Genomic DNA, 23,330 nt, shown 5'->3' with positions numbered 1-23,330 from the left:
TTTAAGATCTCTGTTTATAAACACAACTTGTTACAAATTATGCACAATGTATTGTTCACATCATAAAAGTATTTCAAATTGACCTAACTTAGTAGTTTTGTTGATGGGATGATTGTTTAATGGAACGGTTGTAATTGTTTATCTTTATTTCTTCTAAAACAATTCTGAAATGTATTAACAAATAAATTCTACAGGATATCTTTTTTTTTAAAGTTGGCATAAACTGCTATAGCCTAACAATGATGTGACAGTAAAAATAAGCCTAACTTTGGGGAGACTGTGATGAACTGTAAGTTGGTTTTTCTGCTAAATGAAAAAATAATATTCTAAGTGATTTCTGGCCCTACGGTATATTTATTAGCTAGCTGTGAAGAAGTGTAAATATTATATCTTCATCACTGGAAATAATTCTGTATTTCAAGTGTTTGTATTAATTGAGTAGTGATTCCTTTATTTAAATAAACAATATCACAAAAGAATACCAGAATGACAATAGTTTTTAATATCAATTTTTAAGTGCACTGAATACATCTGAAAAATATTTTCAATAATTTTCCCCTGTTAAGAAAATCAAGTTGTTTTTTGTATGTCTATGTGGTGTTTTTAATATGCTTTAAGACAAACCATATGCAAATTCATCAGTCAAAACCATTTCGGAATATTGTACACTTTTAAAAATAAAGAGAGCTTCACAATCTCGAACCTTTTTTGTCAAAATGGTTCCATAAAGAACCTTTAACAATTGAAGAACCTTTCTATCTCACAACGGGTTCTTTGTGTGAAAAAGGTTTTTCAGATTATAAAAAGAGCTGGTTCTTTAAAGACGTTTGACTGAATGGTTCTTTGTGATCAGAAATGTGGTTTGAAACCGCCCTGGTTTTCTACATCTCAAACCAATCACATCAACACAGTTGATCGGGTTTTAGGTAGTCCGAACCATAGATATTTATGGCCAACTCATAGCCCCAGATTTACTTACAGCTTGCATTAACACAAACATCTCTTTTTTGTTGAAAAAATAACTGCTTCAACATTGCCAATCCTGTGTTTTTTAGCTAGTTTTGTAACACAGATTTAACAGCCGTATTACACTTCTGACTAGTTCACTGTATTCCGTTGATTGTATTTTGAGGTTTATGTCGATTTATTTACATGTAAGCAAAATTATATATACAATAAGGAATGAAAATGTGTTCAAGTTTAAACTTGTAAACATCAACAGTGTTAAGTTTACACTTTATTTTGAAAGTCCACTTTAAACATTTAAAAAATAACTTAGCTCTAACTGCATGCCATCTTATTCTCATTAAAGTATATGTAGATTGTTAGGTTAGTTATGGCTGGGCACGCTCTTAAAAAAATGCTGCTTTTAACTTTTTTATTTTGAGACTATGCTTTTTGGTTCTTTTGCATTTCATGCATTAAATTCATTCTCTTACAGCAGTCAGCTATTTCCTTTAATATTGCTTTTTTGAAGAACTTTTAAATCGGATGTTGTGAAAGAGACTTAAGAAGAAAAGTTTCTATCTAGAACCACAATGTTCTTGTAATGGAAGTAACAATGCAGTGCTATAATTTTCTTCCTATTTGGTGATTTAAATACAAACCAAAGGAGATCAAATCTTTACTAATTCTGTGGAAAATATTAAGAATAAAGTTTCTACGATTTGTAAAAATCTGGCCATTATCGTTCTTGTGGCATGATCTAGCTCAAGCCCCCTTAACCCTACCTCTGTACTTTCCTGTTTATCTGAAGTGCACCTAAATTGCATTTGGCAAATGCTTAACCCAAGCAGTTTTCCCTTCAGCCTACCACATTTTTTCATATTTTGTCATCTGTTCACTGGGATTAAACATGAAGGATGGGGCGGTTCCAAATTGAGATCCTAGGTCAAATGCCTGCAGTAACAAAACTGAAAGTGAAACCAATAACAAGTCATGCTTTTTAAAGATATTTTACAAACTAATGTATTTTGACTCTCCTGTCATGAATTATTTGCAAGTGTATTGAATGCAATGTGTTTAAGTAGATGAAATCAATAAAGATACATAAATGTCTGTTAATTCTGTCAAAAGTGCATCCTGACTCAGTTTTGCTTTGCAAAGTATGTTTTGTTTTGCAAATCTTGTGGATGGGACTACCGACTTTCGTAAAAGAAGCAGCCGACAGCCTTCAAACCGACCTCTGAAGATGGCTTCAAAAAGCATTTTAACCACCATCCATGCATCTCTGAGCAACTCTTTAGTTTATAGTTCTTTCCCTATGAGTCTTTTGCTCATTTTATTGGAACATTTGATGGAACAAAACTTTTCATGTGCGTGTGGTTATGAGTGGAATATCTGGCTAATAATGCTCATGTTCATTGGACCTTCTGTTTTTATATTTGCGTTAATGTTCCTCATGTTAAGACCCTGCTGCTCTGAAGAACCAAAGGCCAAAGATCATCAGTGTGTTACTTTGAAAACTTTGGGACATTGTCTGATTCCTCCAGTTATGTGGATCATCATATTGTTACTTGATGGTGATTATCTGGCTTGTGTCTGGACAACGTGGAAAGGAGATTATGTGTTTGATAAAGAGTTAAACAGAATTTTTTGTAAACCTGATGAAGATGCACATAACCTTAGCAATTTTCAAAGGACGTTTCGGGAGTTTATCTGCATTTCTCAGGTAAATATTACAAATTATGCCATATTTCATGTCTTTAAAAACTATCTTTAGAAAAGAAAAAAAAGTCATATCCACAGTGCTTCATTCAGAAGTTTTGATTATTCTTTATTATTTTATAATCACTTAATACTCTTTTATTTTCTTCCTTGCTTGAATTTTTTTACAGATATTTGGTTACATTGGGATCACCTTCTTAGGTTTTGTGATCATTGTCTCAGTGGGTATATACGATCAGTGCCAGGGTGGAAAACAGGGGTTTACACTCTTTAATGCATTCATGTTTATTTTATTTGTAAATATTATCGAAAATTTAAGTCCAATGCTGAAGTGGTGCTTTTTAGCTATTTGTTTTTTGGCTTTCATGTTTCTTTAAATTTGACTTACATATACGTGCTGAATGTTGAATATTCTGGCCCTTACTTCTGGTATAAACGCACCAGAGGATGTTCCCCTTGTGTAATAAGACTGCAGGTACTTAAAGAACAGATCAACAGATTCATAGAAGGGATGACAAACACTTTTCCTTTCTGTGTTTAAGCATATTTACCATTTTGTATATTCTGTCATGTGTTTGATTGATGCCTTTCTGGTACCTTCCTAGCTATTAATCTCCCTATCTGTTCGCTTTGAAAGCCTCTGTTCTTATATTTGTCACTGGATTGTTTTGTGTCTAAAAGTGTATCAGGTTTGGTTAGTGTTTGTGCTGCCTTGTAGCCAGAGAGTTCCCAGATTAAAAAAGGGAAAATCAAAAGGCTTATTGCTTTAAATTAGGCTACTTAAACTTAATAACAATGAAATATCTGTTTTAAATTGCAGTATGTATAATTGTGAATTAATAAAGAAAAAAGAAAATATAATGAAATGTATTGTCCAAATTATTTCTTAAAGATAAACTTGCAATGAATGAATGAAAAATAGACTTTAAATATCTTGCAGTCCCTATATTTGGTGTTTTGATCCTCATATTTATTTGAAATAGAAAAAAAATGCTTTATAAATGTCTTTTATTCTGTTAGACACAAAAGAAGATTTTTTCAATAATGTATGAAAGCAGACTGTTCTGGACCACCATTGACTACTGTTGTAATTTCCTACTATGGTAGTCGATGGGGTCCAAGAACTGTTTGATTGGATACAAGCTTTCATCCAAATTTTTATTATTTATCGTATTTTTGGGTGAACTGTCCCTTTAAATCTTAGCCAAAACACTTGTGCTCAAATTAATTTTTAAAGGCATTGCCCCTTTAATGAATTCATCTTGATGAAAGAGATTTAGGGTCTGCTGGCAATTCTCTCCAATAAGAATGCTAAAAAAATCTTTCTCTAAATCTTAATTTTTGTGTTTGACACACAGATGTCAAAACATTTCAAATAAATGAAATAAAATAAGAGTCCTTAATGTTTATCTTTTTGTATTATTGTTTCACTATGTTCATATGCAAATCCCCAAATGGGGATCATGCATAAGGGAATGAACCACCCAGAGTCCATCACAACAAGACAAGACCAAATAAAGGTAAGTCTTAAAACACTGCATCACCTTAGGTCATATTTTTTAAGTGCTGTCTCTCTCCCAAAAGACGTCTCATTTTATTTTATTTGCTCTGAAATTCTGTTGCTTATACATTAGGCCATATTAGGGTTTCAAACATGTAAAATCATGTAAATATACTATCTTCCGATGTGAATATTCACTGTATTTTTACAGAAATCTGTGTTCATTTTAACCAGCCAGACGTCCCAGACAGTCTAAATCATTGTTGAACCATGGCATGAGATGACAAAATAATCTTAACACAAAAACATTTTAATTATTTAAAAACCATGCTTTCCTCAAGTTCAGCTTACATCTTTTTCACTAAGCTTTTTGTTAATCACATTGGATGCATTGATTCATAGTTTTTGTGTCCATGCAGAGTCAGGTGTAAACAAGCTCTCTATTATCTAGTCTTGATAAATCCTGCATTTTTTGCTTTTGTTTTAATGTTCCTATTGTTAAGGCCCTGTAAATGTAAAATAAATGTTTGTTATGAGAAAAAGTGTCCGTCTGACAAAAGTAATATTATTTGTTACAAACCACTATTCCACAGTCTGATTTCACCTGTGTTTTGTGGTTCTTCCTTTTGCTTTATGATATACCTTCATTTATCGTGACTGTGCAGGACTTTTGGAGAGATCGAGAAAAGCAACACGGCTCATCCGAACCCGTTCGTGAATCAACTACAACACCAGTCTGTCTGACAATATTTACAATCACTTCAGGCTTTACACTATTGCCCATATATGTCAGAATGTTCAAAATGAACAAAGTGAACTACACTGTATGTGCACAAATTTTAGGTTTTTTTTACTACATACCTGTAACATGAGTGTAATATTGTACTGATATTTTCTAAAGGAGGTAAAATGCAATGTACCCGCCCATGTAAAATTTGACAAGTTGGCACCGGTAATAATAAGATAAAATCAAAGCAATGACATCATACCAAGACAAGAGTAAGTACAGTTAAGTCTAGAGCATTTACATGAACAGCCTTACTCCATTTATGCTTAATAAAAAGGCATAACATGTAAGGTGATGTTAACATGTAAAATGCTTTTCTTTTATCTTTCCTGATCATAACACCTGATTTCCAGGTCATAAATGTCTAATCAAAATCTGTAAATTCGAGCACAGGTAGATTTTGTCAATTACCCGTAATTTTGAGTTACAATTTTCCTTGTTTTCCTTCACATCTGACCACTTAATATGTAAATGGCATAAGTAAAAAGTAAAATAATGCCTCCAATCTTTTTGTTCTTATCTTTTGACTTATAGAAAGTGAAAAAAATAGAAACCTGACAAATCTCAAAATGCCATAAAGAACCTTTTTTGGTCTAAATGGTTCCTAATGTCTAAATGTCTCACAAATGGTTCTCTGTGGTAAAAAATGTTCTTCTGATATTTAAAAGGTAAGAAAGAGATGGTTCTTTAAAGGTTACCATTGGTTTAGAGAGATGAATGGCTTAATTGATTGAATATAGCCTCATACTACCAGTATTTGTAGTTGGAAACAAATCAAATATTAAAATTTCCTTAATTCCAGAAACAATAAAAGATTACATATAAATAACCAAAAATCATTGCTAAAGATTATGTATATACAAAATATGTTTTGCTATTACAAAATGCATTTTATCCAGATATTGACTTTGATGTTGATATTATCTTCTCTCTCTCTCTTTCTTTCATTTGCTGAAAGGGGCTGACATTCAGCTCTATAATCCAGAATAAATAACCAAACCGCAAGCATTTTACTACTGTGTTTATCTGTATATTCTCACAAGGCATAAAGTATATCATAATAGTGGATGATAATGTTTTAAATAGTCTTAACTGAAAAAAGAATTTTGGCCTCCGTGTAAAATTATTTTTTTCAAAGTTTATGAATACTGTGACATTTACACCGTTTTTCATTTCACATTTATAAAGTCAATGCTATTGCTGATATATTAAGCCATACATTTCTCTTACCCGGGATCCCTTTAAAGAACATTTTTAATGAATGAGTGTACAGTACAGGTTTAACCTTTTCCTTGGATGTGTAATTTTTGTGTATTCTTCTGTTTCTATACATTGGTATGTTAAAACACAAGCAACTATTTCTTTAAGCTGATTTTTGATTGGACATCTGCTTATTTTGTTTCTGTTAACACACTTGGTTGTGTTTGCTGCATTTTTCTGTGGTGCATTGAACATGCAGAATAGCTTTGCAAAGAGTTCTTGACAGATTCTGCTCAAAAGTAAATGCAGGATGTAACATATTTTCCTCAATCTTAAAGGGTATGGTGATTCAAACATCCTGTGGACAGAACTATACGTGCTTCAAAAGATAGAAGCAAGAGAGAGAAGAAACTTGGATGTCTTCAGCACAACATTTTTACAGAACTTGCACACATGTCTGGCCGCATCAGCTGGGTGCAGCTCTCTTCCTTTGAGACTGTGTAGATACAGAAGCATTGGTTGGAAATTTGTGGGAAACATTCTACATTGCCTGATTCCACATGTGGATCATCATCTTGTTTATTGAAGGTGATTATCTGGCTTGTAAGCAAGATCTTACAATGCAGCTTTCATGTCGGTCCCATTTTGATGACAGATAATTTAACACCTTTCTTCAGGAGTATGTTGATGTTTATGTTGAGTAAATTTGCAATGCATTTCCCAAATGCTTTTGACCAAAAGGTAACGAAATTGATAAAGTATTTAACTGTAAAACAGATGCGATATAAATTCACAATATTAAATATTTATTATCTTGATCTTCCCTGCAGTTTACAGTTACGTATTCAGTTCGTTGATATAAATCGTAATTATTATCTTTTCTATTGAAGGGTATCTGACCAACATTGAAATATATTGGAGACGGGACTACAGACGTTTCAAAGATGCCTTCACAACATTTTCTACAAAACATGTCGGTCACATTTTGATGACAGATAATTTAACACCTTCTTTCTTCAGGAGCAATGCTTTTTATATATTTAATTTGTCCTTTAATTTTTTTAACATTACTGTATCATATAAATGTTTAGTGAGGTGGCATGTTTTTGTAAGCATCAGCTCTGGATCAAATGGCCCATCTCTGAGGAACATGAGTTGGGGAATGACTTGTTTTTGAGGAGCCTTAAACCAGTGGATTATACTTTTTCTCTTTTGGGGACATTTGATCTATTTTTGCCTTCATCTGGATCTTTGTTTAACTGCTTTCCATGTCTTATCAGAAAAGGACTGAGACGACCTACTGATAATTACTTTGATTATTTTGTCCACTTCTTTTCCTTGCCTGTGGATAAATTTACTGGGTGCTGCATCCAATGCTTCAATTGAAGAGCTGTTAAGCATGGGACTATGTTTGTTTGTCAAAAGTCTTGTTGTTGTTTGATATGATTGTTAAACCGGCAAGTAAAAGGAAAAAATTTGGTCAAACTCTTCCTGTGATGATAATTAAACCCTCCTGATAAGAGCTGTGTTTGTTATAGGTAAGACAGTCACATTTCGAGACCGGATAGACTTGAATTTGTGATACCGACTGCTGTTTTTTTGTGCTTTTAGGAGGGTTGACTGTATATAAACAGGATGTGTGGTCTAAAACACCCAAGTGCACATGTGTATGCAGACTATACTATGCACATTATACAAGAGGGAGGGTGTTTTTTGCAATAATTTCAAACATTTGGTCTTGTTAGAGAAATAAAATGATTTAAACAGATCAGCTTTTTTTGCTGTGGATGTATTTTACGTTTGTCTTGAATTGTTTGATGTTATAAACTTCAAACTTAAAAAAAGAAAACATTGAATTAAATCTGCTTCACAAAGACCACAAAGTTGTTTCCTGGAGAATTTCCTGTGACTCGAGTCAAACGCTACACAGTTATTCTTCAAAAGCGTGTGCAATTCCACTGCAGAGATCAAGATTATCAAGAAAAGAATACGTTACGTAAGTTTGACTTGAGTTTAAAATTAATTTGTGCAATGTGTGTGCTTTTTTCTTAAAAGCTGTCATGATAAAGTTAACACTCTTAACTTTAAATATAACTAAAGAACTAGACATCCCACAATATCGGTGCGAATTGTAATACAAAACGGACATATAATCATCTGAAGTGCCAAAAACATAATATTGCAAGGAAAATGGTTTATTCACCCTGTCATTTGAAACCTGTATGACTTTCTTCCTCAGAACACAAAAGAAGATATTTTGAAGGAAGTCTGTAACCAAACAACACTGACCCTATTGATGGGCCAAAAACAACTAAGACATTTCTCAAAATATCTTCTTTTACGTTTCACCGACAGGTTGAAAAACATAGTTTTTAAACTATCCCTTTAAGAGATATTATAAACCGTGTACAATAGGAGATATGAATACTTATAGGAATTCATCTTTAAAGCAAGCTTATATAAAGTCAAAAGTTTTGTGTTGAGTAAATTTGCAATGCATTTCCCAAATGCTTTTGGCCAAAAGGTGACAAAAGTGATAGAGTATTTAACTGTAAAACAGATGCGATATAAATTCACAATATTAAATATTTATTCTCTTGATCTTCCCTGCAGTGTACAGTTATGTTTTCAGTTCATTGATATAAATCGTAATTATTATCTTTTCAATTGAAAGGTCTCGGACCACCATTGAAACATATTGGAGACGGGACTACAGACGTTTCAAAAGATGCCTTCACCGCATCATTTTCTACAATACCTCCATGCATTTCTATCCAAACCTGGTGTTTATAGCTCTGCTCCATTGAGTCTTTTGTTAATCGGTCTGGCGGTGTTGATCGAACCAAAGCTCTTATGCCCGTGCAGAGACGGGCAGAATGCGTTGCTAATATTGTTCATCTTTGTTGCACCTGCTTGTTTTACATTCACATTAATGTATGCCCTGTTAAGACGCAAATCTGCAGGAAATAAAATGGCTGAAGATACTCTCCATGCTACAGGTAGAAATGAGAATGTTGATGCTCTATCTTCTGCAGGAAAAAAGGATACTGATGACACTCAGTCAATGAATTTGGGGGAAATTTTGTTATATTGTTTGATTCCTCCTGTGATGTGGATCCTCATCTTGTTAATTGATGGTGATTACGTGGCTTGTGGCATGACAACATGGGAAGGAAATTATGTTTTCGATGAAGAGATCAACATAAAATGGTGTCAACCCACTGAACATTACAATGCAGGAAATCGGAGTATAAAATATAAGAAGATTATTTGGGAATCTCAGGTAAATATCATAAAAATTAAGAGCTTTTATTTTTTTCTAAAAAGTGGATGTTACTATGACAGTTTCTGCACATCTCATGTCAATCTTAAGTACTTACTTATAGTGTCTTATATATCTTCATAGAGTGTTTAGTTTGATCACAATTATAAAAGACAGACACAGCTGTACGATTATTTCAGGGGCGGAACTAAAGCGTGTGCCAACAAAAAAAAAACTTTGCTTGACTTACCGCGAGTGGTTCATGACCGGCATCTTCTAGCAATGGGACCGCTCCTTTCTTTTGACAAGTTGATTATTTCATGTGTGAGAAGCCAGCAAATTTAACATGGTAAAAATGCGTGAAATATCATCGCACATCCCCTTTAAAAAGTTATAATTTTACTTAAAAAAGGTGAAGCAACACCATTTTGTTCTTTTTTTATTGATTGATTTGTTCATTTCCTTAATTTCTTCTAAGTCTATTTCTGTTTTTCAGCTCGCAGGATATGTACTGATCCTTATCTTTAGTTTTTTAATCTTTATCATAATTGTTTGCCGTGACTGTCACAACAAAACTGCTGGGGCACAAGATGGCAAACAGACCAGGACAAAGACTGGGGAAGGGAGTGAGACACGGAGTCAAGCAGCGGAGGTAGAGATGGAACCATGTCTAAAACAAAACAAATAGATACATATCATAGATTCATATGGATCCAATAAATACAAAACAGTTTATTCTTGTTTTCACCTCCTTGTTTGTTGTGACACCAAGTATTGTGATGCCTCCTTTCTGGTTTCATTGTTTTAAGATAGTTATAAGTCTCTTTGTAGATTGAAATAGAAGATTTGTTTTGATCACAAGCTAAAGTAGCTTTCAGCAGTTTATGCTTACAGAAGCATATGGTTTGCTCTTACACTGTAAATGCATTTTTTGGTTGTTTAAGCAATCGTATTGAAGCCTATAAAATAATATAAATGCTATCTTTGCTCATGTTACTTTTCTGTTTATAGTGTTTTGGAGTTTTGAGATTTCTGATTTGTCTTTAGTCTTACCATGTTAAAGATTTCCAAAGTCATTGTCTGGAGTCATTTTTGGCTTTGCTGCACAACGGGTTAGTGTGTCACTAGAGATTCTTGATTCTTGAAGTAATGTTTAGGTTTGTGGTAAATGTTCATGGAAAACTCTCACTCTGAGTGGGTTGGTCTACGTACATATAATATTAGATTTATTTTATGGCAGGGTTCAATGTCGGGTAGTTAAGTCCTCCTTTAGGTCCCTTAACTCAGGGGCATGTAATATAAAAATGTATACATTGATTACCTTATAGATAAAATTGTATTCTCTGGGTGTCTCAAATTCCTCATTTTGTTAGCTTTTATTAATTTTAAGCAAATATTCTTCACATTGTTATAGGCTCTTTAAAAGTTAAATGCTCTATCATTTTAAGTAAATATAAACAAATTGTTTTCATATGCTTTACAAATCCAGTCTGCAATAGCCTACATATAAAAAAAATCATCTATCATTGATCACAAGCTGGTGTGGATTTTGATAACCAATTCTTGAACGTGTTTGTTCTTGTTTTAGGAATGCATGTTTCATAAATTCATAGAGAAGCGATAAAATTACAAAAAGGCTATCTTTGCTCATGTTTCAAGATGCTTTAAATATGCACTGCAAAATCAAATTAGTTGATGTTACTTAAAGCAATCCGATTGCCTTAAAAAACTAATTAAAGTGAAATAGTTTTGTTGAGTTCAAGTAACTAAAAGAAATAGTTCAGATGTACTCTTGACTTAGTGTGGAGTACTCAGACTGAACTATTATTTAACTTAAGAATTTCCATTGGATTTATTGCAATTTAAACCCGCACACGTTTGCAATACTAAATTTTGATTACTTTATAGCTAAATTAAAATTTACCACAGTTAAAATATTTAATTTATCCATCATTGGAGTTTTAAGTTAACTAAATTAATTAATTTATTCTAAAATTGCATAAATCAAACTCCTTGACTTGTGCAACACAAAATGAGCAAGAGGAGACTGATCTCAAAACTGTATGCACAGACTATGCTTATTGGTAAAAAACACAAGAGCTTCGCGGACCCTACTCACATGCACCTATCTTCTAAACAGTGGTAACCACAAAACGTCTTGGTTACGTATGTAACCTCAGTTCCCTGATGGAGGGAACGAGACGTTGTGTCGAGAACGACAGATGGGGTTCGCCCTTGAGAACCAATCAACTCTGACTACTATAGAAAAGGCCAATGAAATTTGGCGAATGCAATTTGCATGCCGGGCTCCGCCCCCGGAAATGCGGTATAAAAGGAGGCCGGCGTGCAGCATTCACTTACCTTTGTTCTGAAGAGCCTGAGACCTCTCAAACTGCAGCAGAATACGATACGTGTTCGTGGCATAAGGGACACAACGTCTCGTTCCCTCCATCAGGGAACTGAGGTTACATACGTAACCAAGACGTTCCCTTTCTGTCGGTCTCTCGACGTTGTGTCGAGAACGACAGATGGGGTTGCCTATGGAAAACGCCACAACGCTGTATCGCGTCACAATCTCTAGCGAAGCGACGGTAACAAGCCTGGGCGTGTCATCTCGAAGCTTTCGTGAGACTGTAACCTTCCAGTGTGGTGGTCGGGGGGTTCCAGAGCTTTCTTGGAGAAAGATGGGTACAGCCCTGACCGGTAACTTTCACGGACGGGGCCTTAGCTCTCTATAGGCGAGAGGCCGTCCAGATCAGTTTACACCGGGTAAGCGCGACTCTTAATCAGAGAAGCGCTACAGAGGCCACCTCCTACCCGTGGGGAGGAATATGGTGGATATAGGTATGGTCTCGTCCTTGGAGGAGAACGCATGGAACGTGCGGACTGAGTAGTTAACCGCGAGGTGGAGGCCCACCTGGGGAAGCTCATGGGTTACCAGGAGTGGGAACCATTCTCATGAGGATACATCAGACGGAACAGCCCACGGAGGGGGTGTTACAGACGTCCGGTAGCACTAGGTCCGGTTAGAGCTATCTGTGATAGCTCACATGGTATCCCGGCCTAAGGGGGAAGGCTGCTCTGCCCAGCCAGCCCCCAGGGGGTGCTTGTTTGGTGATGGATGGAATGCCTATTCTTAACCAGTGTCTGGGTAAGAAGGGAGGCTGGTGAGGTACCAGTTTCTTAGCGATGTGTTCGGGTAAGAAGAAAAGGTAAATAGCACACTGACCCAACCTGTTAGAGGGTGGAAAGGTGCTTTCGCAGGCATACGCCCCCCCGGATGCCAGTCCTACATGTCGCCACGCAGGACGTGGGCTGACACCGGGTTTACGCGAAGGTTGTTAACCCTTGCGAAGGTGTTTGGGCATAGCCCAACCCGCAGCTCTACAGATGTCTGCTAGAGAGGCGCTTCTGCAAGTGTCCAGGAGGTGGCTAAACTCCGTGTGGAGTGAGCCCTCACTGCCAATGGGCATGGGAGATTCTGAGATCGGAATGCCGTCGTAACGGCGTCCACGACCCAGTGCGCCAGCCTCTGTTTGGAGACAGCCTTCCCCTTCTGCTGTCCTCCAACAGACACGCAGCTGGTCAGAGCTTCAGAGCTCTGCGTGCGGTCCAGTACGTACTGGACACAACACTAATCGGGTTGGGTCTTCCTCCCCTATGGGGAGCGCCTGCAAGTTCACCACTTGGCCCCGGAGGGAGTAGTGGGAACTTCTTGGGCACGCATCCGGGCCTGGGTCTCAAGATAACGTGAGAGTTTCCAGGGCCGAGTTTAAGGCAATCCAGGGACACGGAGGATGCTCGGTGGTCCCCTACCCTCTTGAAGGAAGTGAGCGCCGTCAGGAGGGCCGTCTTACTCTATGAGGAAGATCGGAACCTTCGAGGGGCTCTTTGGGGGGCCCTGAGGCTCCCCAGGACCACTTAGGGTCCCAAGAGGGTATGGAGCGGAGATGAGGCGGATTCCGCCCTCTCGCTGCTTAGGAACCTGGTGACCAGGTCGTGTTGCCCTAGAAACTTTCCACCGACTGAGTCGTGATGAGTGGCAATAGCGACTACATACACTTTCAGTGTGGAAGGGAGATGTTAGTCTCCAGTCTCGTGAGAAGGGGAACACAATCCTGATCAAGCACCTCAGTGGGTCTTTCTCGTTGAGAAAGACACCAGGACGAGAAGAGGCACCGTCTAGAGGCGTGTAACCGCCTAGTAGATGGGGCCCTAGCCTGGGTGATGGTCTCAGCCGTATAGGGGGAGTAGCCATCTTAGGATCTTCTCGTCCCGTCTAGAGACCAGACATGGGTGTTCCAGAGGTCTGATCTGGGATGCCAGAACGTGTCCTTCCCCTGAGAGAGCAGGTCCTCTCTCAGGGGAATGGTTCAGGGGGAGTCGCTGTCCAGAGCATCGGCTCTGAGGCCAAGTGCGGTTAGACCGGTGTGGTGTAACCAATAACACTTGGTGCTCCTGCTCTCTGACCTTGCACAGAGTCTGTACAAGAAGGCTCCGGGGGGGGGGAAGGTGTGCTTCCGCCCATCCCGCGGCCAGCTGTGCGCAAGGATATCCGTGCCGAGGGCAGGGACTATCAAGCGGGCAAATGGTGGTGTTACGGGAGGTGAACAGGTTTTACCTGGGCCTACCCGAACAGCCTCCAAATGAGCTGGACTGCACGGGGGTGGAGTCGCCACTCTCCACGAGGCATAAACTGGCGAGAAAGCACGTCGGCTGTCTAGTTCAGTTTGCCCGGGGTGTGTGGCCTGCAGGGAACGAGTAACCTGTTGACTCCACCGGAGGAGGCGTCGAGCAAGTTGTGTTTAGCTGCTGTGTGCGAACGCCACCCTGACGATCTGTATTCGCTACAGCTATAGTGCTGTCCTCGGAACAGCACGTGCATGTCTCGCACGAGAGGCCGTAGCCTGCTCAGTGCAAGTAGCATAGCCCACAACTCTTGGCAATTGATATGCCAGCGCAGGCGGGGGTTCGTCCAACACCCCACCTGCGTGCCCGTTGCACACGACACCGCACCCCTGCAGGGAGACTTCAGTCGTCACCACGACCTGCCTCATAACCTGCTCAGAGGGACCTGAGTCCGTCGAAAAAGTCATAAAGACTAGGGGTTATGGTGCGTCGGCAGCAGGGCGGCATCACCATGCGCCTGCTGCCGGTGTGCCACGCTCTCCTCGGAACCCAACTCTGAAACCAGTGTTGGAGCGGTGTCATGTGCCTCAACTCGAGGGGTATTAACCCGCGAGGACGCCATGTGTCCCAGGAGCCTCTGAATTGTTTCAGGAGGACCGCTGTCTGCCTAAAATGTTCATTTCAGACAGTTCAACACTGGTTGGGCACAACTGCGGACAGGTGCGCCGACATGGTGACAGAGTTGAGTTCCATACCGAGAAAGAGGATGCTCTGCACTGGGGAGAGCTTGCCCCTCTCTTGGTTGACCTGGAGTCCCAATCGACCTAGGTGCCGGAGCACCAGGTCCCTTTGTTTACATAACAAATCTCGCGAGTGTGCCAAGATAGGCCAGTCGCTGAGATAGTTTAGTACCCGCTCGCCTTCCTCCTCTCAGGGAGAAAGGGCGGTCAGGGACAGACCGAAAGGGAGGACTCTGTACTGATATGCCCGCCTCTCGCACGCGAACCGTGGGAACGGCCGGTGTCGAGGAGGATCGAGACATGAAAGTAAGCGTCCTTCAGGTCGATTGCCACGAACCAATCCTGACACCTCATAGATGTCAGGACGCGCCTCTGTGTGAGCACCCTGAATGGCAGCTTGTGAAGGTGCTCTGTTCAGGGTACGCAGCCTTTGGGGGCAACCCGCCGTCTTTCTTGGGAACGATGAAGTGCGGGTGGTGACCCACTGAACATCTTGGTTTTGAGGGACGAACTCGATGCCTGTTTTGCCAGAAGGGTGGTGACCTCTACCCGAAGTACGGAGGCGTCCCTGCCTCTGACAGAGGGAGAGATGATGCCCCGAAACTTGGGTGAGTCTCTGGCGAACTGGATCGAGTAACCAAGACGGACCGATCTCATTAGCCAGCGAGACAGTGTGGGCAGCTCTCGAGCTCCCAGGGACTGTGACAGGGTGACCAAGGGGACGGTCTGCTTCATCATTCCCACGGGGGGTGGTTCGTCGGCTGGCGGAGCTAACCATGTCGTGGGGAGTCCCCGCAGGGAAGGTTTGCTCCGCCTACTTACCTGCCTGGCGGGACAACGGCACGCACTGTCGGTTTGAGAGTGGTGACGGCTGTCGTATGTGTACGACCTCACGCCTCGCCAGGGTGTGAGGTCGGTTCGCCGAGCACAGTCCAGTGGAGTGTGCGATCGGCTGCAAGTAAACCCGGGGAGAACAGAAAACTCAGTGAGTAAGTGGGCGCCAAGCCCTAACAAGGGCCCGGCTTTGGTGACGAGGCAGGAGTCGTCCCGTACCGACCGATCAGAGCCGTGGCTGTGAAGGTTCGGGCCTGATGTTGTTCTCCCTGGGGTCTTCCCGTCAGTGTCCCTTCTCGCGAGGAGGTTGCTGACGGCGTGGAGGTTTCCCCCTCGACCTCTGCTTCCGGGGTGCCGCCTGTGGGGGCACAGGAACCGGAGCCGATGTCGAAAGGGTCCTGGGTTGCAGGGAAGCAGACGTCACGTGAGATCTCGGAGGCCTGTAGGCGGCCGAGTCGCGGCGTGAAAAAAATGTGGTTAATTGCCACTGTCTGCTTCGCCGTCAAAAAACTGCTGAGCGCAGTCCTCGACGGTGTTACCAACAACCCACCCTGCGAGATGAGTGCATCAAGAAAGCGGACTTCCTTGCTGTCACTCTTCTGCACAAGGTATAGCCGGGGGTGTCTCTCCTGGACCACTACCGTGGACATCGTCCGACCCAGGGCCCGTGCCGCCGCCTTAGTCGCCCGTAGAGCGCTGTCAGCGGTGGCACGGAGATCCTGCATTATACCCGGGTCGGCCTTACCCTCGTGGAGCCCTCTCAACGCCCTGGCCTGGCGGACCTGCAGGATGGCCAAGGCATAGAGAGAGGAGGCAGCCTGGCCCGCAACATCGCAAGCTTTCGACACCAGTGATGCCGAAGTCTTACGTGCTTTGGACGGTAGGAGTGGTCGATCCCCTCCCAGGTGGTAGCCGTCCGCGGCACAGGTGCACCGCAGGCGGACGTTCCACCCGGGGGATCTCGACGCAGTCCTTGGCTGCCTCACCATCGAGGGAAGTAAGGGAGCCAGAGCTGGTTTCACTGGAACGGTCCGTGAGTGGAGCGTTCCAAGTTTTACACAGCTCCTCATGCACCTCCGGGAAAAACATGGCACCCGGGGTGGGCGCGGTTTGCACCGCGCACCGACCTCGGGAACCACGCATCCCCGGGTTAGCACGGATGACATCACTTCTGCTTCCTCCTGAACTCGACCGCTGGGGGTGGAGTTTGGATTCGGCAGAGTCGGATGCCAGTCTCCCTCCGATGCTGCGAGCGACATCTCATCTACGATACACATCGTTTCCGAGTGTGTGCGTGAGGATCCGGACGGTATGCCACCGCCGGTTGGGGAACGTTCAGAAGAGCGAATCGGGTGCGATCGGCCCGTGAGCACTTGGCTGGCGGGTTTACGTTCGCAGAGTTCCCCATATCACTAACGCTGCTAACGTGGGTGGTCATCGGGGCCGTAGCCACAGATGTCACAGCCCGGGTAGCAGACGAAATGGTGGCTGGTTCCCGTAGGAAGACAGCCACCCGTGACCGCAACTTCTGAATGACAATCTGCCCGCAGTGCAGGCAGATGTGTCAACGAACGCTGCTTCAGTGTGCTGGACGCCCAGACACCTAATGCAGCGATCGTGTCCATCACCCTCCTCGATGAGGGTGCCGCACCCAAGAGAACAGCGGGACATGCCGCGCTGGAGAATGCTCAGTCAGTCCTGAAAAGGACTTTTAGAAAAAATCTCTAACACCTCCGGAACTGCCGAGACGCCCAGGGGAAGGTCGCTGCAGGAAGGGACGATCCGCTGTAACACGTCGTAGCACCAGCGTGTACTTGTAGAGGATTGAATCCTGAGTTGTACTCATGAGCGATGGCTCTGAAGAACAAAAGGTAAGTGAATGCTGCACGCCGGCCTCCTTTTATACCGGATTTCCGGGGGCGGAGCCCGGCATGCAAATTGCATTCGCCAAATTTCATTGGCCTTTTCTATAGTAGTCAGAGTTGATTGGTTCTCAAGGGCGAACCCCATCTGTCGTTCTCGACACAACGTCGAGAGACAGACAGAAAGGGAACTGAAAAATATGTCAAACTCTTCCAAATATCTAAGAGAAGTAAACATTTAACACTATCAAGTCTTTAACTTTACTAAAAAAATAAAAAATAATCATATTTTTAAAAATGTACCCTTCTAATGCAGTCTGGCGCAAAGCATGCTGGGAATCTTTTCTGCGTACATGCATGATCTGCTCTTCACTGCCTCTCGCTGGTGTAGTAAAGTAATTGCTTCGCTTGCCGCTACTTGCTTGATTTAAGTAAAAGATGCTAAAGGAGAAAAGTAAATTGTTTTATTTCCCCTGCATGTAATCGTAACTTAATAAAAACTAGTAAAATGTATACATTTGGACAACTGAGTAAAGTTAACAAATAATTTGTAAGTAAGGAGAACAATTAGATTTTACAACAAAGGCCTAGCTGAACACATTGCTATCATGATAAAACTCTAATTTCTAGTATTCCAATCAACCACCAAAACTTCATGGCTTCTTCAAAATATGGTTTATTTAAACATAAATAAGTAAATATACCTCAGCTCAGTCAACATAGTTAGTGCATTGGATTAAATGATAATGTTATGCCAGGACCCCAATTTAGTCTTGTGAATAAGTTGTCCAATTATCTTAAGCTGGTTCATCAGATTTTTATGTTCGTAGTGAAGTTAAGAGACAGTGACCATGTGTACATGGACAACAATAATCCGATATTAACATGATTAAAACAATGCTCTGATTAAGAATGGACCATGTAAGCAGAGCTTTTTGATCTGTCTAAACTCATAATCGTAGTAAACACAAAACGAATTAAGACAGGTGGAGTACTCCTAATTTAAGTGCGGTATAAACACTTAATTGCACTACTACCGGCCCGCAGGAACATGGCAGTGGACAGCCGTTTCGTTTTATGGCAAACAACATGGCTTCAACCAAGAAAGCTCATTTTTGGTCCGAACGGGAAACAAGAAAAATTCCAAAAACGGTATGTGGTACCATGGCAAAGTCGACCTGTTTGTTGACGCATGAAATTATGGAGGGAACGTCGAAGGGCGTCACGTAGGGACGTAATGACGTATGCCATTAATCAAACTATGTAGTGTAACATGTTAAACGAGAACATGAAAAGTATATTCTTAAAGCAACTCATGTTAACACCTTAATCGCAATATTAACTACTCAGAAAAAGGCAAATTATTGTTTTCCATGTTTACTGATGTCCATGTAAATGTGGTAATTGAGACATTATTCAGTAAATTGAGTTAGCTGAACTATCTGAAAGTTGAGTCTATTTCAAAATGTCCTGAAGTTTGGTTGAAACCACCCAACACAAGGCATGATCCAACTTGTCTGCTGAGTGAGACATATCTCCATTTATCATCTAACTTATCATATGTAGGCTGGTATGAACAGCCCCAATGCTGCATTGGCATGCAGATGAAAAGTGTTGTTGTGCCTTACAGAGACAACAAAGCTGTTATTTGAGGAGAGAAAAGTTCCAGTGACTTGTGCACATTTATTTTTTAAATGTTGCAATTCTACAGCAGTAATACTACTATATTTACAATATACGGTAGGGCAGTACATCACAACAGGAAGGAAGAGAAAACATCAAGTAAGTCTTAGGTTTCAAATCAATTATAAAACGGCCATTGTACTTTTTGTTAAGTGTTAACCGTTTGGTAACTAAATCATTATTGTATTGTTTAATGATTATTTATTAACTTTAATGATGACTAAAGCACAACAGATAGCACAATATCTAAGGGAATTGTATTTTGTTAGTTATGTATCTCAGTTGAAAATTGAATCTTTTTATTTATTCAACTATTACAAATGGTAATTACAATTTTTATTTTTGAAGGGTATCTGGCCATCTTTGAAAAATCTTGTGCACGGATTAAAGAAATAAAAAAAATGCCATTGCTGCAAAATTTTCTACATAACTTGTACACTGTCATATCCACATCTGCTGGTTTAAGATCTGTTCCTTTGAGTCTTTTGTTGATTGGTCTGGAGGAGTTGATTGATCAAATGTTTTCATGCCCATGCAGAAGTTATTGGAGTACATTGTTAATAGTAGCCATCTTCATTGGACCTTCAGTTTATACATTTGCTATGATGTTTATCCTTTTAAGACCCTGTGGATACAAATCCTGTCAGCGTTCAGCAGATGAGGCCGAAAAGTTTACATTTGCTTTACCACATTGTCTGATTCCTCCTGTTATGTGGATCATCATACTACTTCTTGATGGTTATTACCTGGCTTGTATCTTGACAACATGGGAGGAAATTATGTTTTGAATGAAGAGCTGAACAGAAAATGGTGTAAACCCAGTCAACCAGCTCTTACAGTGAATGAGACTGATTTCCGACTCAAGTATCAGACGTTTATTTGGATATCTCAGGTAAATATTATAAAAATTCTAAATAATATGTTATAATCTTAATCAGAACATGATAGACATGGCAGGGGGTGGAAGGCAGCGCACTAGACAGATTTTGGTACCTTTTGGCTAATTTATTTTTCAAAAAAAAATTAGAGGTCAGTCAGTGAAATTTAGTGGCAAGCTTGCGAATTGCAACCAACCGCTTACTCCAACCCTCTACGTTCGAAGCACTACAACGACTGACAGAAAATGGCGAATTATATGCAAGGGGATCCGCGATGAATGTATGTCATTGGTAAGCTCTTTATACACCTCTGAAAGCATAATTATTTACATTTAGTCATTTAGCAGATGCTTTCATCCAAAGCAACTTACAAATGGGGTAAAAATGTAAGCAATTGGAAAAACACAAGGACAACAAAAAACTGGTCTCAAAAAGCCTATCACAGTATACAGAGCTACTTTTTTATATGTATATGTATATTATATTACATTTCTGTCAATAGATCCTCCAAAAAATTACACACTGGACCTTTAAGATCATGAGAACATTAGTTAAAAAAATTATTTGATGTATTTATTTATTTCTAATGTTTTAAAAAAACTTTCAAAATGGTTTATATAATGTATTAAAAGTTTTTTTTTTAGCTTTGTGGTTATGCAGTGCTCACTGGCTTTAGTGTTATAATTGTTATCATGGTGGGATGTAACGACTGCCGCAATAGTAGGGCAAAAAGTGTAGAACCTGTTGGAGCACCTGGTGGAGCACCTGGTGGAGTACCGGGTGGAGAACCTGGTGGCGCGCCGAGTGGAGAACCTGGTGGCGCGCCGAGTGGAGAACCTGGTGCCGCACAGGGTGGAGAACCTGGTGGAGCATCTGTTGGAGAACCTGGTGGCGCACCGGATGGAGAACCTGGTGGAGCACCTGTTGGAGAACCTGGTGGCGCACCGGATGGAGAACCTGGTGGAGCACCTGTTGGAGAACCTGGTGGAGCAGCGGGTGGAGAACCTGTTGGAGCACAGGGTGGAGAACCTGGTGGACCACCGGGTGGAAAACCCGGGGGAGAACCTGCTGAAGAACCTGGTGGAGATCCTTGTGGAGTGCCGGGTGGAGAACATTGTGGCGCGCCGAGTGGAGAACCTGGTGGCTCACCGGTCGGAGAACCTGGTGAAGAACCTGGTGGAGCACCGGGTGGCAACCCGGTGGAGCACCGGGCGGAGCATCGTTGGAGAACCTGGTGGAGAATCTTGTGGAGATTCTGGATGACAAGGTGGGGCAGATGGTGGGGCAGAGAGTAGCACACAGGTCGAGCACAGGGTTGATTACAGGTTGAAAATCAATTTGAGACACAGGATGAGATGGAGAGTTGGGCACAGGATGGGCAGAGGGTTAGGAATATTATGCACAGGGTAGGACACAGGATGATGGTTCTCGCCACTGTGGGAGAGACATTTACCTGTGTAAGTGGGGACAACTAACTTCATATGACCTGTTTATGTTCTGTGGTTCGGCATTATGATTGATGTTTGGCAGTGTCATGAATTGTACCATTTCATTTTTAACCTAAATACAAAACAGAAAAATTTCCAGTCTTGATTTCTCTTTGCTTATTTTCTTAGTAATGTTTGTATTTTCTGCCCTGCTAATGTTACTATATGTTTTGTAATTAGCTAGTTGCATGTGATGGCACCGGTACACTTTTGGGACGTCATGTATAGACAAGCTTGCTTCCAGTGAAATAACATTGTATGGACGATTGAAAATACGATACAATGGCAAATAGACTTTTATTCTCTCCCTGTTGATTCATTCCATGCTCAGTGGTTAACCAAAATTTACATACAATTAATTTACACATAAAACAGTGTGTGAAGTGTACATTTCCAGAGAGGGGATTTTGTTTTGACAGTTGGTGAGCTAATAAGAGACAAAATCATTTATGTGAAAAAGAATGAAACAACTACACCAGAAGCTTTCCCAGCCTAATCGTGCGAAGAATGGAATACAAATGGTACCTTATCACGATAACACTGAAAATATCCTTTTACACCAAGTATGACGCAATAAAGACACAAATTACTGAAACTATTCCCAAAGGACATGATTAACTCCTCACCTGTACGACATCTCTTTAAGTTGCATTGTGTGTATCACGAACAGAACGCAATTTATTTCAGCCTATTTTGAAGAATGTGTGAACACAAACAGTTCTGGGGCACCTTTCCACATTCCATGGTAAATTTTCCTATCGTAGTCAATTGTGCCCCAGAACTAAAAATTGCGTAAATTCTTCCAAATATCTTTCCATTGTGTTCATCAGAACAACATTTATACAGGTTTAAAACAACTTGAGGGTGATTAAATGATAACAGAATTTCCATTATTGGGTGAACTATCCCTTTAAAGGATAGAATGAAATGGACTTTTCTTCTGGTAGTGTAAGCTGAACTTTTATTGAGTTTTGCTGAAAGACGGTGATATATGCACTCATTCTTAAAGATAGAAATAAAGCGAGTTACACACATTGGTAGAAAACATCACACAAATAAATATGTCTATTGTATTGATTCAAGACCCTCATCGCTTCCCATATTAATGATGTTTTTAATTATTACAATTTCAATGATCAGAATCCTACATGCTGACCATGTGCAACAAGCAAATTGTTGTTGATCATGAACGCTTTCTGTATCCAGCACCTGTTGTGTGGATCTTCCTCCTAATATTTAATTGTGATAACACTCCTTCTACGCAGTCTTGAATGAAATATATGTTTTTTGTTGACGGGCTGGAATAGCATTCCTCAGCTACTAATTATACCAAAACAGGGCTTTTTTATTATATTTTATTATATTATTTTAACTGCATTCTTGTTTATATGTATCTTGATATTTTGCTCATGTTCCTATACGCATATTTGCGATGTGCATTAGATGTGATGTTCTCAGATTAGGTTTTAGGTTTTTTCAAGTTTATAAAATTGACTTTTGCCTAGTAACAGAGGAAGAGATCGCTTAAATACATTTGCATATGTGAATTGTGTAAATTTTGATTATCAAAGCATTTCAAAAGCATTGACTGGAGTATAGGACTTTTTTCTGTTGATATCCATGTGTGCCACGCAGAGAAGATATGCACCTTTGGACATGTTCAATCATGGTCATCTTTTTTAAACTATGGTCAACTGTAAAGCCACATCGGGAAGTGTTAATAACTGGGAAATTCCAACAATATGGACGTAATATTTTGCGTTATGGACGTGACATAAAAGTGCTCAGAGAATGAGTTTG

At 40.6% G+C, this 23,330-nt stretch overlaps 1 long non-coding RNA gene across 1 annotated transcript; it reads left to right on the top strand.

The window, feature by feature from the left end:
• The first annotated feature begins 7,846 nt into the window (after window positions 1-7,846).
• LOC130430371 (uncharacterized) lies at window positions 7,847-10,373 on the top strand. The gene is made up of 3 exons (XR_008907779.1): window positions 7,847-8,151; window positions 8,830-9,438; window positions 9,914-10,373. It is a non-coding gene; the product is annotated as an uncharacterized LOC130430371 (long non-coding RNA).
• The last annotated feature ends 12,957 nt before the right edge of the window (window positions 10,374-23,330 follow it).

This window comes from Triplophysa dalaica, chromosome 10 (genome assembly GCF_015846415.1).
Source record: "Triplophysa dalaica isolate WHDGS20190420 chromosome 10, ASM1584641v1, whole genome shotgun sequence".
Taxonomy (NCBI): Eukaryota; Metazoa; Chordata; class Actinopteri; order Cypriniformes; family Nemacheilidae; genus Triplophysa; species Triplophysa dalaica.
The sequence above is the reverse complement of the archived record's forward strand: the minus strand, read 5'-3'. Positions and strand labels throughout refer to the sequence as shown.